This window comes from Delphinapterus leucas, chromosome 21 (assembly GCF_059928025.1).
Source record: "Delphinapterus leucas isolate spDelLeu-1000000601 "Yukka" chromosome 21, BTC_Dleu_Yukka2, whole genome shotgun sequence".
NCBI lineage: Eukaryota > Metazoa > Chordata > Mammalia > Artiodactyla > Monodontidae > Delphinapterus > Delphinapterus leucas.
In genome coordinates, this window is record NC_143149.1 from 29,885,533 (window position 1) to 29,900,658 (window position 15,126).

A 15,126-nucleotide genomic window follows, 5' to 3' on the forward strand; every position below is an offset into this window, starting at 1 on the left:
GTCAGTCGTGGATTTTAAGTCATGGCACGGATTTTAGTTTCCTCCCATCCACTAAGTCAGTTATCACTCCTCTGGCCTGCTTTTCAGTTCTCAGAATCTTGATCACATCTTCCGGTTGTTGTCATCCATTTCCATTCTCCTTTTCATTGTGGGTTTATGCTTATTATTAATTTCTTTTTAGTTCTTTTTTGTCATTTTAGTGGATTTCAGAAAGGAGCAGAAATAATAAACAAACATCTGCCCACTTTTTGTTTGAAGCCTGTATTCTTCTACGTAAAAATGAAAACCTCGGAATATCTTAACCGTCCCAATTATATTAGTAGTTGTATTAGTGTGGTAGAATTGTATTTTTTCCCCTCTTTTTCCTGTTTTCTGTAATGTGTTTATATTCTTTTTAGAATATTTTAATTGCATTTCTTTTGATCCAGTTCTGGGAATTCATCCTAAGGCAACAAACAAAAATGTGTACAAGAAAGTTCTATGAGGTGGTTCCTCCCAGGGTGTTTATAAAGTCAAACAATGGAAATAACCTAACTGTCTGACAATAGGAGGTTGGTTAAACACTTCGGGGTACATTCATGTAATTGCGTACTTGGAAACCATTAAAAATGATGTTGTGGGAGACTAAGGATGTGTAAAAATGTTCGTACTACATCGTAAGTTTAAAAAAGATTACCAAAACAGTATGTAAAGTATGATCCTTTTTTTTTTTTTTTTTTTTTTTTTTTTTTGCAGTACGCGGGCCTGTCACTGTTGTGGCCTCTCCCGTTGCGGAGCACAGGCTCCGGACCCGCAGGCTCAGTGGCCATGGCTCACGGGCCTAGCCGCTCCGCGGCATGTGGGATCCTCCCGGACCGGGGCACGAACCCACGTCCCCTGCATCGGCAGGCGGACTCTCAACCACTGTGCCACCAGGGAAGCCCCTATGATCCCTTTTTTTAAAAAAAGAGTCTGTGAATGTGTGTATACATAAATAATATGGCAATGATCTATGTATATATAATAATGCTTATAATAATAGTATTACTGAGCACTTACTGCTTGCCTGGGAATGTTCTGAGTCCCTTATGTAGATTGTCTTAGTTCATTCTCACAACAGTTATATGAGGTTAGTGCTATTATTCTTTCTATTTTACTGATGAAGAAACTGAGGTCTAGAAACTTTATGTAATTGACCAGGGGCACATAGAGCCATGATTCACACCTAGGCCTGCGGACCCCAGAGTCTGTCTGCTTGATCATAATCATTATAGACCATAATCAAAATATTAAAAGGGGAAGTCATGTCAAGTGGGCTTTATTTTCTTTGTGTGTTTAGGGAGTGAGGAAGAGGGTGAAGCAATAAGAAGAGGTTTGAAAAGGTTGACCGTTGTTGCAATGTTTTCTTTGCAATTTATCAGTGGAATACCACCTCTCTCCCCATTTGTTAGATTTTGTTTGTGAGGTCTGGGGTTTAAACAGCTGTCTCTAATCTATGTTTAGGGACAGTACTTTTTTGTGGTTGTCACATATCATTAGATGATAAGTCTTCTGAGGGAATAAGCCATCTACTTTAAGTCAGAGTCCCTTAGAAAGCAAACCCTGAAAAGCAAATCAAAACAACAAAGAAATATCACCTCATACCTGTTAGAAAGTCTGTCATCAAAAAAGACAAGAGATAAGTGTTGGCAAGGATGTAGAGGAAAGGGAACCCTTTTTTACTGTTGGTGGGAATGGTGGGTGCAGCCACTGCGGAAAACAATACGGGGAATCCTCAAAAAACTAAGAATAGAACTAGCATATGGTCCAGCAGTTCTGCTTCTGTTTGTACATCTGAAGGAAATGAAACCACTGCCATGAAGAGATATCTGCATCCCCATGTTCGCTGTGGGATCATTCCCAAAGACATGGAAACGACCTAAGTGTCCATCACTGGGTGAATGGATAGAGAATATGTGATTGAGATGAATGGATAAAGAAGATGTGGCATCTATGTACAATGGAATACTACTCAGCTGTAAAAAAATTTTGCCATTTTCAGCAACATGGATGGACTTGCAGGGTAGTATGTTAAGTGAAATAAGTCAGGCAGAGAAAGACAAATACTGTATGATATCACTTATATGTGGAGTCTAAAAAATACAACAAACGAGTGAATATAACAAAAAAGAAGCAGACTCACAGATATAGAGAACAAGCTAGTGGTTACCAGTGGGGACAGGGAACAGGGGAGAGGTAGTGTAAGGGTAGGGGATTGAGAGATACAAACTGTTAAGTATAAAATAAGATATATAGTACAACACAGGGAATATACCCAATATTTTATAATAACTATACATGGAGTAAAACCTTTAAAATTGTAAATCACTACATTGTACAATTGTAACATATTATATTGTACATCAACTATACTTCAATAAGAAAGAATATGTGAGATAGATCTATATCTATATAGTAAGTTTAGGGATTTAAGTCACAGTACTGTATACTTCAAAGATGCCACAAGAGTAGAGCTTTAAGAGGGAAGGGGGAGGGGCAATATAGGGGGAGGGGATTAAGGGGTACAAACTATTAGGTATAAAATAAGCTGCAAGGATATATTGTACAACATGGGGAATATAGCAAATATTTTATAATAGCTATAAATGGGGTATGAACTTTAAAAATTCTGAATCAGCATATCGTACACCTGTAATTTATATAATATTGCACACCAACTATACTTCAATTAAACAAAAAAGAGTAGAGGTTTAGTGTTCTCACCATGACAACAACAACATGGAAATGATGTGACGTGAAGGTTGTGTTAACTAACCTCATTGTGGTAAACATTTCACAGTGTCTACGTGTTTCAAATCATCATGTTGAAGAGAATGAAATGATGCCATTTGCAGTGACATGGGTGGACCTAGAGATTGTCATACTGAGTGAAGTAAGTCAGACAGAAAGACAAATACCATACGATGTGGCTTATATGTGGAATCTAAAAAATGGTACAAATGAACCTATTTACAAAACAGAAATAGAGTCACAGATGTAGAAAACAAACTTATGGTTACCAAGGCTGAAGTGGGGGGAGGGATACATTGGGAGATTGAGATTGACATATACACACTACTATATATAAAATAGATAACTACTAAGAACGTGCTGTGTAAGACAGGGATCTCAATTCTGTAATGACTTATATGGGAATAGAATCTAAAAAAGAGTGGATATATGTATAACTGATTCGCTTTGCTGTACACCCAAAACTAACACAACATTGTAAATCAACTATACTCCAATAACCATTAAGTAAAAGAAAAAATCATCACATTGTACAAACTAAACTCATGCAATGTTGTGTTTCAACTGTATCTCAGTAAAGCTGGGAAAAGAAAAGAAGAAACCAAATCCTGTAACAAGAAATCCGAGTAACAAGACAGGGAAGTGCCCCTTATTTGGAGCAATGTGCTGTTGACCAAAGTACCAGAATTTAGAGTTTGTTACAGCAGAATTTGGCTTTCTTTTCGCTTGTGTTCTTCCATCACACCTAAGGTCGAGGGGTTTACAGACTCTCAGTAAAGGCTGTTGGCCCGCGAACTAGCTGTCCTCAGCAATAATCTGTTATAACGCTGTTGCACCCATTTCCCCTGCCTAAGGTTTGCACTTAGAGCCTTGGACTCGAGGAGCTTCGTTCACTGCCGCTGTTGTGCTATGGTCAGGGACAGGCGCTCCCGGGAACATCCGTGAGATGCTGGTGCCTGTCGTCCTCTCAGCAAACGCTGCGGGTCCAGGCTGAACGAGATTAAAAGTCCTTCCTGATTTATGGAGCCCCCATTCCCACCCCCCATCCTCACCCTGTGTTGCTTGAACTAGATCGTTAGGATGCAGCAGGTATTCAATATTGTTTTGCTATAAAACTAAATGGGCTTAAAGTGTTCCGCGATAATGCATTCCTATATCGGAGTATTTATGAAAGAGTCAAGATGGTCTGGTTTGGCCCCAGTCCCAATGTATACTCTTCTCCAGACTCCACACATTAAAAACTGTGTTTTTTATGTTTTTTTCTGTTTTATTTTTTTAAATGTCCCTTCTGCAACGGTTGCCTCTGATTAATATCCTGTGCTCTCTCAGACCCTGAAAGTGGTGTGGTTTTGCCAGGACACTTTAACAATAACGTGATTTACGGAGCAATTCATTGGAGCCAGGGGGCAATGTAATATAACAAAGCATTTTTCACAGGCATTCTCCCTCACCTACCACAAATGTAAAACCACTGGTAGGAAAAGCTGAGGTGCAGACAACACAGGAACCAAGGTAAATTTACTGAAAGAAAAAAAGGCACAGTTTTCCAAAGGCCATTTTGAACAACCCAACACGGTGGGGACCCATTTACCCCAGGTGAACCCAGGCAGGGCGGGGATTGGGGGCTAGTTTTCCTCACTGGGATTTCAGTCCAAGATATTGGTGCTGCCACTTAGATACGTCAACTGCAGATGGCAATTGGTGGCACCACTGTCTTCTTTCACTAGCACCGGGCTGAATACAGCTTCCTTTCCTCATCACCGACTCTCGTCTGATCTGGTGCTGAGGCGCAGACTGGAATCAGATCCATAGGACCCACTGGTGTGTGCTGATGGCATGGCACAGGCAAGTGCCCTTCTTCCGCTCTGCAGAGCAGACCTGCTTCCCATTTCAGAGCCCTGTCACAAATCACCGAGAGAGGGACTTCGCTGGTGGCGCAGTGGTTAAGAATCCGTCTGCCAGTGCAGGGGACACGGGCTCAAGCCTTGGTCTGGGAAGATCCCACATGCCACGGAGCCACTAAGCCCATGCACCGCAACGACTGGGCTTGCACTCTAGAGCCCGCGAGCCACAACTACTGAGCCCACATGCTGCAACTACTGAGCCCACATGCCACAACCACTGAGCCCACGTGCTGCAACTACTGAGCCCGTGCACCACAACTACTGAGCCTGTTCTCTAGAGCCCGCAAGCCACAACTACTGAAGCCCACGCGCCTAGAGCCCGTGCTCTGCAACAAGAGAATCCACCGCAGTGAGAAGCCCGTGCACCGCATGAAGACCCAACGCAGCCATAAATAAATAAATAAATAAATGTATAAAACAACAACAACAAATCACCAAGACATGTAGAGGGAAGTTCCTCTTGTTAGGAACCATTTCCTTCTGCAGCATCACTGCTTGCCCTGCAGACCGCGCACAACCAGCCGGGGTTGTACAGAAACGAGGCTTCCAACAGCCTCGTGAGTTATTGGGCAGCTCAGGGCAAGACAGGCTTGATTGTTAACCCCAGTAAATGCCGCGGGCAGCCTCTGAGCCCCAGATTGAGAACCCGTCTTCTTGCCTGAGGACAGCCCCTAAATCAGTCAGTGAATCATCTTGATTAAACAACTACCCTGTGTCGGGCATCGGGCTTGCTGCTATGACCCCTTACAGATAAAAAGATGTGGTCCTTTCTCATCAGGAGCCCACAGTCTAGTGGGGGAAACCAGCTAAGTACATGTAAAACAAAAAGAAAATGATAAAGTGTGAGCTGTATAGCGTTGAGTCAAAATGCAATTGAAGTTTAGAGGGTTCAGGTACCTTAGGGTTCACGGGAGGGAATGGGATGGAAAAGCTTGTGGTCAAAATGCAGGCAACTTAAAGTTCACAAAGTTTCCTACGTTGTAATAAGGTTGGGAAAAGCACATGAAGAGAAAGTATCATGGGCTGAATTGTCTTTCCTTCTGGCCGTTTAACAGGTGTCCTGTGCTCACCAGAAATTTCACCGTATGGTAGTCATCCTCCAACATGGCCCCGGGGATCCCTGCATCCTGGTGTTCGCAATCTTGTGTGGCTCTCTCCCACCGTCCCAGGGTTGGCCTGGGTAACCAATAGAATATGGTAGAAGTAATGGTATGCACTTCTGAGATTAGATTTTCAAAAACACTGTGGCTTCCACCTCTCTCTTTCTCTCTCTCTCTTTCTCTTTCTCTCTCTCTCCCATGTGCACTGGGCAAAGCCAGCTTCCATGGCATGAAAGCTGGCCCACAGAGCAAGGAATTGAGACTTTCCACAAGCAGCCATGTGAACGAGCTGGGAAATGGATCCTCCAGCCCCATTCGAGTCTTCAGATGACTTAGCCCAGCCAATAGCTTGATGACAACCTCATAAGAGTCACTGAGCCAGAACCACCGACCAAGCTGCTCCTAGCTTCCAGACCCACAGGAACTCTGTGAAAAAACACATATGTGTTGTTTTCAGCCACTATCACTGAACACCATCCCCTTCTGGGTCAACTGCAACTCTGTACTCTGGCCTTCAGCTCAGCCTGCGCTTTGTCCAGGCTCAGCAGAACCAGGGCATCTGATGGCAACACACTTTTTCCTGGGACCAAATGGGTACCAGCTCTTTCCATTTCAAGGCTCTGAAAACTCCTTTCGGTGATTGACTCGGCCTCGGTCACTGCTCTGGGTTTGCCAGAGGGTCCCCCGGCTGTGGGTACATCAAACAGTGCCACCAAGTACCGTGCAAGCTCGGGTCTGCTTGTCGGATGTGACTTGTTGCCTTGTGTGTGGTTTGTGAAAGCCACTGACCAGAAAAACATCTGCAAATGAATGGTATCCCTCACCTCTCTGCAGTAGACAGAGAGCATGAGATGCTCACCCAGAGACCTTTCAGTGGCTTTTGCAGTTGAGAGAACTGTCTGAATCGGGAATCGTGAAGCTACCCACAGACATTATGGTAAAATCCCGTCATGGGCAAAGCACTTACCAAACCCACTGTTTTCTCTTGCCCAGAGCTGAGCGGCGATGATGTTCTCATGCACTGTGTGAGAGCTTGTCAGACATTGGGAAGACGGTAAAGAACTGGGTTGGGAAACCCCAGTGCCCTGTGGGGGAGGGAGAGGAGCAGTGGTCCAGTATCTCAGACACTGTGTCCTCATGACAGTCACACTTGTCTTCTTCTGGGATTTCTCTCCCTCGGGGAGCGGCAGGACTGCCCACTCAGTTTTCTAAAGCCACAGGAGAGAATTGTTTTGGAGCATTTACACATCTCCATCTCCTTCCCAGTCTTATCGAAGACCTTCTATTTTCCCAGCCCTTCTCCTGTCCTCTATTTCCACTGCAGTGGCCTCCATCGTTTCTTGCCTTTGTCATTTCCTGCCTGGATTATATCTGGTGATCAGAGTTATCTTTCCAAGACAAAGATCTGATAATGTAATCCCTTTGCTCAAAAACACTCAGTGTCTGTTGCCTGCAGGATCTAATCCCAACTCAGGGACACAGAGAGACAGAGTTCTCCTAGTTGCATTACTGAAAAAACCCCAAATCGGTCAAAATGGGCTTTATACACATAGCTTAAAGACCTTGGCTTGAATTCTCTTTCCACCACTTATCAAGTTCTCTGAGCTTCAGTTATCTCTTGTGTAAAAGGAGATAACAATGCTTGCCTTATAGAAGAGCCTGGCCCATAGTAGACTTGCCAAAAGTAATTGTTGAATGAGTGTCTATATTATATACAAACATATACGTATCTCTTATCTGTGTTAGTGGTGCTGAGAGAGTGAATTTATGTATTAAATGACCCTCTTTCTTTTTCTCCCTCACCATGTTGAGCAGAGTTCCCTGTGCTATACAGTAGGTCCTTGTTGATTATCTATTTTAGGTATAGCAGTGTGTATATGTCAATCCCAAACTCCTAATTTATCCCTACCCCCCTTTCCCCTTTGGTAACCATAAGTTTGTTTTCTATGTCTGTGAGTCTGTTTCTGTTTTGTAAATAAGTTCATTTGTCTCATGTTTTTTTTTTTAGATTCCACACGTAAGTGATGTCATATAATATTCGTTTTTCTTTGTCTGACTTAGTGCTCTTAGTATGATTAACTCTAGGCCCAAAATGACCCTCTTTCTTTCTTTCTTTTTTCTTTTGCGGTACGCGGGCCTCTCACTGCTGTGGCCTCTCCCGTTGCGGAGCACAGGCTCCGGACGCGCAGGCTCAGCGGCCACGGCTCACGGGCCCAGCCGCTCCGCGACATGTGGGATCGAGAGTCCGCCTGCCGATGCAGGGGACGCGGGCTCGTGCCCCGGTCCGGGAAGATTCCACATGCCGCGGAGCGGCTGGGCCCGTGAGCCGTGGCCGCTGAGCCTGCGCGTCCGGAGCCTGTGCTCCGCAACGGGAGAGGCCACAGCAGTGAGAGGCCCGCGTACCACACACACAAAAATAATAATAATAATAAAAATAATTAAGATAAAAAGGGCCACACGAGTCTTACTGCCCCATGAAAGTGGGATCCTCTCCGTATATAAAGGACATAATGACAAAGTATCTTTTGAGGATTTCTTTCAAGGAAAATCAAAATTTAAATAAAGGCTATTCCTTAAAAAAAAAAAAAACCCAAATGTCATCACTCTCCCTAACTACCCCTTGGCCAGTGGCTTTTAAATTGGTCAGTGGTTCTCAAAGTTTAGTGTGAATAAGAATCAACTGAGAAACTCATTAAAATACATCTTCTTCATTAAAATAATCTCCCTGAGATTATGATTTGGAAGTTCTGGGAATCTACATTTGTAACAAGTCTGAATCTGGTTCAGATGGTCTGTGCACAGCCAGGATGGTCCTTCCCCTGTCTGCCCATAGCCTCTTGGATGTACCTATCGGAGCCCCTCACAGTGTGCTCTTGCTTCAGTTCCTGCCTCTGGCCCCTTACCTGGGGCGGAGTCCCACCTCAGGTGCCTGGAATCCTCCGCACCCAGCACAGTGCCTGGCACACATCAGACACTGGATATATATGCCTGTTGAATGAATCACTGTCTCTCGGCCAGGCTGGCAATGCCCAATAATCAAAAGAGACTCACAGAGCATTGAAAAGACTACTCTGGAAATGAAAGGCCCTGACCTTGTCAGCAAGGAAAGCCACGGGCTGTGTCACCCCCTTTGCCTGGACCAGCTTCACGCGTGTGGAGACTACATCGCACCCTGCATGGGGCGAGGGGAGGTGGCGACTGTGGGACGCCTGGAGAGAGAAGGAGATGCAGCTGATCAACAGAAAAAACCAAAGTGCTGAAGTGCCAAATGAGTGGATGAGATTGGCAGAAGATGACCATTTAAGGCCGGGACAACCCTGGGAAGGTCTCTTGGCTTTTCTAAATGCTTCAAACCAGCTACTCAAGGAAAACATCCCTGCCAGGGAGGCGGGCAGACAAGCCCAGGCAGTGCAGCCAGGCTGGGGCTCTGCCACCGCCTGGGCAGGCCTCTCAAGAAACACAGGGGCTTTTTTGTGAGGAAACAGGAAGAGGGGACAATCCTGGCAGGCAGGCCGCTCCCTGAGGCAGTCAAGAGGTTTCCCATTTAGCCGCCCTCACTTCCCAGATGCTGGTGTGTCTGTTGGCATCATGCTCCTGTTAATTAAAGGAAGTGTGTGTGCCTTCGGGGCTGGTACCCTGGCCCCAGGGGTCTCCACCACAGTGCCGGCCGCCACCGGTAGAGTCAGTTAGGCTCCCGCCCAAAAGTCAGGCTACATTTCCAAACCTGGAGGTGAAACAACTCCCCTGGCCCTGCTGCTGAGGCTCACATGCCAGCTCCACGTTTCTCCCCATTACCCTGGTCTGGCAGCTCCAGAGGCCTGCTTTGGGGGGAAAAATCTGCCAAAATGAATAGAAAAAGAACTCTTGGGAGCGATCCACCAGCCTCCAGACCCAGGGGCTACAAGGGAATCTGCTTGTGTAACGGGCTGGAGTCTTTCATAAGCCATCCCCACCGCTCTGCGGTGCTATTCTAGCTTTATTTGAGCCTGGCCTTATAAACAATTTTTTATGAAGCCAGGGTAAAGGTGCCCCAAGCAGAGGTGAGCAGGTTTCCCCAGGAGTCAGTAAAAGTTACACCTGAGGTACAACAGTCTTCATTAAAATGCCACCGGGGGCTTCCAGTGGTCCAGGCTGCTCTCCAAGCCTTCCACTGACAGGTCAGGGCGGAGGGCAGACCCTCATCCGGCGAGGGAGGGAACCAGGGCTGACGGGCTAACTCAGATAGGCTCTGGGGTGAGTTGGAGTGGAACCCCAGTCCTTTTTCAGTTCCTGAGCATCACCATGGGGAAGCCTGGTCCAGCGGTAAGCTGGCACGCTCAGTGACTAGCCCCCGGGGGGTTCATTAGGACCCTGTACTGCACCAGCCAGTAGCAAACCCTGGAGCCCCGTCCTCCTTCCTCCATCCTTTCCTGTGGTCCCCGCCCTGGTGATGTGCCGACATTCACAGAGTCATTACAGAGAGTATGTTCATGGACACACACACACACACACTCTCTCTCTCTCTCTCTCTCTCTTAGATCTTGATCACACCTTTATAAAGAGACAGGGATGGCTATCGCCCATTTACAGACGAGGAAATTAAGGCAGAGAAAGACAGCAGAGCCAGAATTCAATCCCTATTTTTTTGGACTCCAAGCCCAGCGTTCTTTCTGCTAAACCACATTGTCTCGCTGGGCTTCGTGCTCTAATTAACTCATTTACATCAGGCTGTTTTGGACTCAATGTGCCTTCATTTTTAAGAGTATACGCATTTTACAAGCATATTCCAAATTCCCCTCCTTTTCTCCTCCAACAGTCTTGACCCAGAAAGGATGGCTAATAACAGTTCATAATGGAATAACAGATGTCACTGATATTATTGAAGGAAAGTCATCCTTAAGATTATGCCACATAAGCAGTTACTTTGAGTAACTCCAACCCTAAACAAGAAAAAAAGAAAACAATGTAGAAAACCAGCCCCGAGGTGGTTTTCGGCTCCCATGACACTTTTTAAGTGGCAAGATTTGACTCTTCCATTGGATTGGTTTGTGTAGCCCGGCTCAAGGTCAGCTAAAAAATTAAATGGGTAAGAACGTGAAAGTATGAGGGATGTGCTTTAAAGGGACACCTATATCATTACCGGTTGTAAAGCAAATGTGGAAATTGCGGGGTCCAAAGTCACAGACTGGATTCTTTCCAGTGCTTTGATTCTACATCTTGGAACCAGTCTGTGGGTAAAGACGTGACAAGGCTCTCGGCCCCGGGCTGTGTAGGATTCCTGGAAGTGAGGTACACCACAGGACCGCTGAAGCATCGAGGTCAGCTGGGACCACGCACAGTGAGTCAGCGGATCTTGAGAACGATTAAAGGAAGACACTGTGCAGCCCATCCTGGCTGAATGCCTTCCTCTCCCGGAGATTGTGGGACCAGGCTCTGGTTAGCAGAAGGGTAGGAACCACCAGCATGTGGAGTTTGCACTGTTTAACAAGAGTGGGTGGAGCCCTTATTGAAACCTAAGGAAACATGGCTTGGAAACTGGAGTTCTGTTTGCCAGCCCTGCCTCAAATGCAGCCACTGTGCCGGAGAAGCCAATTCAGGCCCTGTTCGTGCGAGCATCAAGGACCACACTGTTTCTTTGACAGAGCCAAGCCCTACGCCCCCATGGCTTGGATGCGTTCCCTTTGACCGCCAAGGAAGAAGAGGAAGAAAAGTGCAGAGCCCTGATCCAGCAGGTTCCTAGCATCTGACCAAAATCTTGGACCTTGGGTGGAGGGCTAGAGAGAGTCTGGAAACAGAATCAGTTAAAAAAGAGCATCATGTAATGAACTGTTCCAAGTTCTGGAAAAGCTCCCAGCATCAAGTGTCTCTTAGAGAAGTTTGTTGTACATGATTCAGAGCCACATGGATTAAGTTTCCCTCAAAATATACATCAGTTTGAAAATTAAAGGGGAAAGTGCCTGAGACAAGACATGTTTGAATTTCTGTCAAACTGAGAGCCTTTGGAAAGCAGTTTGGAAGTCAGGATGTGGCTTTTGAGGACTTCCCCTGTCCTAACTGTACCTCTTGCATTTTTGTCTGGGCCAGGCTCAGGCCCATCCTCTGCTCTGGTCATCTCAATGCACCTCTTTTTCCCTTTTCATTGGGACTTTAGTCCGATATCGGTTGCCGCCTTGCTTTCAGAAATGGGTTGAGCTCACCTTTCAAAGTCTCCATACACTTAGCCCAGCTATTCTCAAGAACTTCCCATGTCCCTCACTTTATCCAATGCTATGGAACGTCAGAGCTGGGAGGGACATTGGAGATTGTTAACTCCAACCCCCCACTACAGACGAGGAAATTGAGGTCCAGAAAGCCACTTGGTTCCTTCAAAACCCCTGGGAGGGGACCTATGTCCCTTCACCAAGATTCTAATCAGCGGCACAAAGCTTGTCCATTTCATTCTCTTCTCTTGTCCACGATTCCTTAATCCTCACTGCAGCCTCCTCTGTGACTTGTGATGGTCATCAGGGCTTCAACTCCTTTGGCCCCCTTTCCTCTCCGGCAGACCCTTTTCCTTGAATCTTCTCCCACCCCCAACCCGTACCCCAACAAGATCCTCCTCTTTTCTCACAACTGCTTCTTCCACACCATGTCTTCCCTCTGGAATCAGTTTCCTTCTTTTTTTTTTTGCCACGCAGCTTGTAGGATCTTAGTTGCCTGACCAGGGATCGAACCCAGGCCCGGCAGTTAAAGTGTGGGGTCCTAGCCACTGCACCTCCAGGGAATTCCACAATTTCTTTCTTGAAGTACATCCTTTAGTGGTTCTTTGGGTGAGAGTTTGTGAGTGGTAAAAAAAATTAATAAGTCCCATTTTAATTTGAAAAGTACCTTTATTTCACCCTCAATTGGAAATGGCAGTTTATCTGGGTATTGAATTTTAAGTTGACTGTTTTTTCCCTGCGTGAGTTGAAGACATTTTCCTTTCTCTTCTGGCCTCTTTTGTTGCCGTTGAGAAGGATCCTCACTGTGAGTCTAGTTATTGTCACTTTGTAAGAAATATGTCTTTCCTTTCTGGTTGCTTTTAAGGTTTTTCTCTTTGTCTGTGATGTCCTGCAGTTTAATATAATGTATCTAGGTATGGATTTATTTTTATTTATCTTCCACGTGATTCTTTATTTAAATTTTTTAAAAATTTGAAGTCTATATGGGGAGGGGGAAGGGTAAACTGTGACAAAGCGAGAGAGAGGCATGGACATATATATACTACCAAACGTAAGGTAGATAGCTAGTGGGAAGCAGCCGCATAGCACAGGGAGATCAGCTCGGTGCTTTGTGACCGCCTGGAGGGGTGGGATAGGGAGGGTGGGAGGGAGGGAGATGCAAGCGGGAAGAGATATGGGAACATATGTATATATATAACTGATTCATTTTGCTGTGAAGCTGAAACTAACATACCATTGTAAAGCAATTATACTCCAATAAAGATGTTAAAATGAAAAAAAATAAATTAAAAAAAAATTTAAGTCTAAGATATTGATTTTTTAAAAATTGAACTATAGTTGATTTACAATGTGTTAATTTCTGCTGTACAGCAAAGTGACTCAGCTATACATGTATATACATTCTTTTTTATATTCTTTTCCATTATGGTTTATCACAGGAGATTGAATATAGTTCTATGTGCTCTACAGTAGGACGTGATTCTTTAAACAGTGGTTTGAATCTTTTACCAATCTGGAATAATTCTCATTAATAACAATAATAGCCGCATATATTATACATTTCTTATGTGCTCTGCTTTACATATGTTATCTTATTTCTCACAACAGAGTCCTATATCCATTATACAGTCAAGGAAATTGGGTCACAGAGAGGTTAAATTATTTGCCCAAGGTAAGATAGTAATTGGCAAGGCCAGTTTTTGAATCCAGATATTAAATTTTGAATATCATTTCTTCTTTCTATTATCTTTTCTGTACTCCTAGGAGACATATGTTGACTATTTTCATTCATCCTTGTCTTTTCACCTGTTTTTTTCTATGTATTTAATCTCTTTGTCTCTCTGTGGAGCATTCTGAAATATTTCTGCAGATCTCTCCTCCATTTCACTAATTCTCTCTTGTGTGTGTCTATTCTGCTATTCAAGCACCCCTTGCACTTTTAGTTTCAGTAACCATATTTTTCATTTCTAAAAGTTCCCTCTGTCTCATTTCAGATCTTTTTTTTTTTTTTTTTTTTTTTGCGGTATGCGGGCCTCTCACTGTTGTGGCCTCTCCCGTTGCAGAGCACAGGCTCAGCGGCCATGGCCCATGGGCCTAGCCGCTCCACGGCATGTGGGATCCTCCCGGACCGGGGCACAAACCCATGTCCCCTGCATCGGCAGGCGGACTCTCAACCACTGCACCACCAGGGAAGCCCTCGGATCTATTTTTTAAAAATAGTGTCTTATACTATTCTTAGGAATGTCCTTCTTTGATTTGTAAAATCATACAAAAACACTAATTTTATTGTCTCTATTTAGTAGTTTATCTACTATCTAAAGTTTTGCAGAGTTTAATCCTGCTGTTTATTTTTGACGGCTGACTCTTACACATGGTAGATTATTTCCTTCTGTTTTTATAATTTTTTATTGCAAGCAGAGCTTTCTTCTCCTGTGGGAATTCTCTGTGGCCTGGAGTGTTGAAGTTTAATTTCAGAGTGGTTTTATATTTGCTCCTGTCAGGTATCCTAGGGGTATCACTGGTGAAAGACCAATTTTATGTTAATTTCTTGGCTTGGGGTTTTCTTGTGGTGCAGGTAGTAGATATTTGGACTCTGAACTTCCGCCAGGCACATGACTGGGGTTTTGAATTTTCATGGGGGACTATTTTTCCCCATTTAGAGTCAGGGTAGAGATGAGCTTCCTTTGATGTCTTTCTGGGTTGATGTTTGGCTTCTCTGAGAGCATCTGGGCTTTATGTAGGGGACTCAGTTCCAACCCCTCGTTTCACCCAGACTTGAGAACTCATCTCCCGTCCCTGCATGGGTGTTAAAATCCAAGTCCACAGCCATTTCTGGGTCAGATCATCTCCCCATGACCACTGCAGCATACGTTCCAGAGTCTGCTGTTCCAGCTTTCGGTTTTCTCTTCACTTTGGACTCTGAAAATTCCCTGTTCTACCTATTAAGTTTGTCCGTGCTTTATTTATTTTTAAAAATCATGATTAAAGGGCTTCCCTGGTGGCACAGTGGTTGAGAGTCCGCCTGCCAATGTAGGGGACACGGGTTCGTGCCCCGGTCTGGGAAGATCCCACATGCCGCGGAGCGGCTGGGCCCGTGAGCCATGGCTGCTGAGCCTGTGCGTCCGGAGCCTGTGCTCCGCAACGGGAGAGGCCACAACAGTGAGAGGCCTGTGT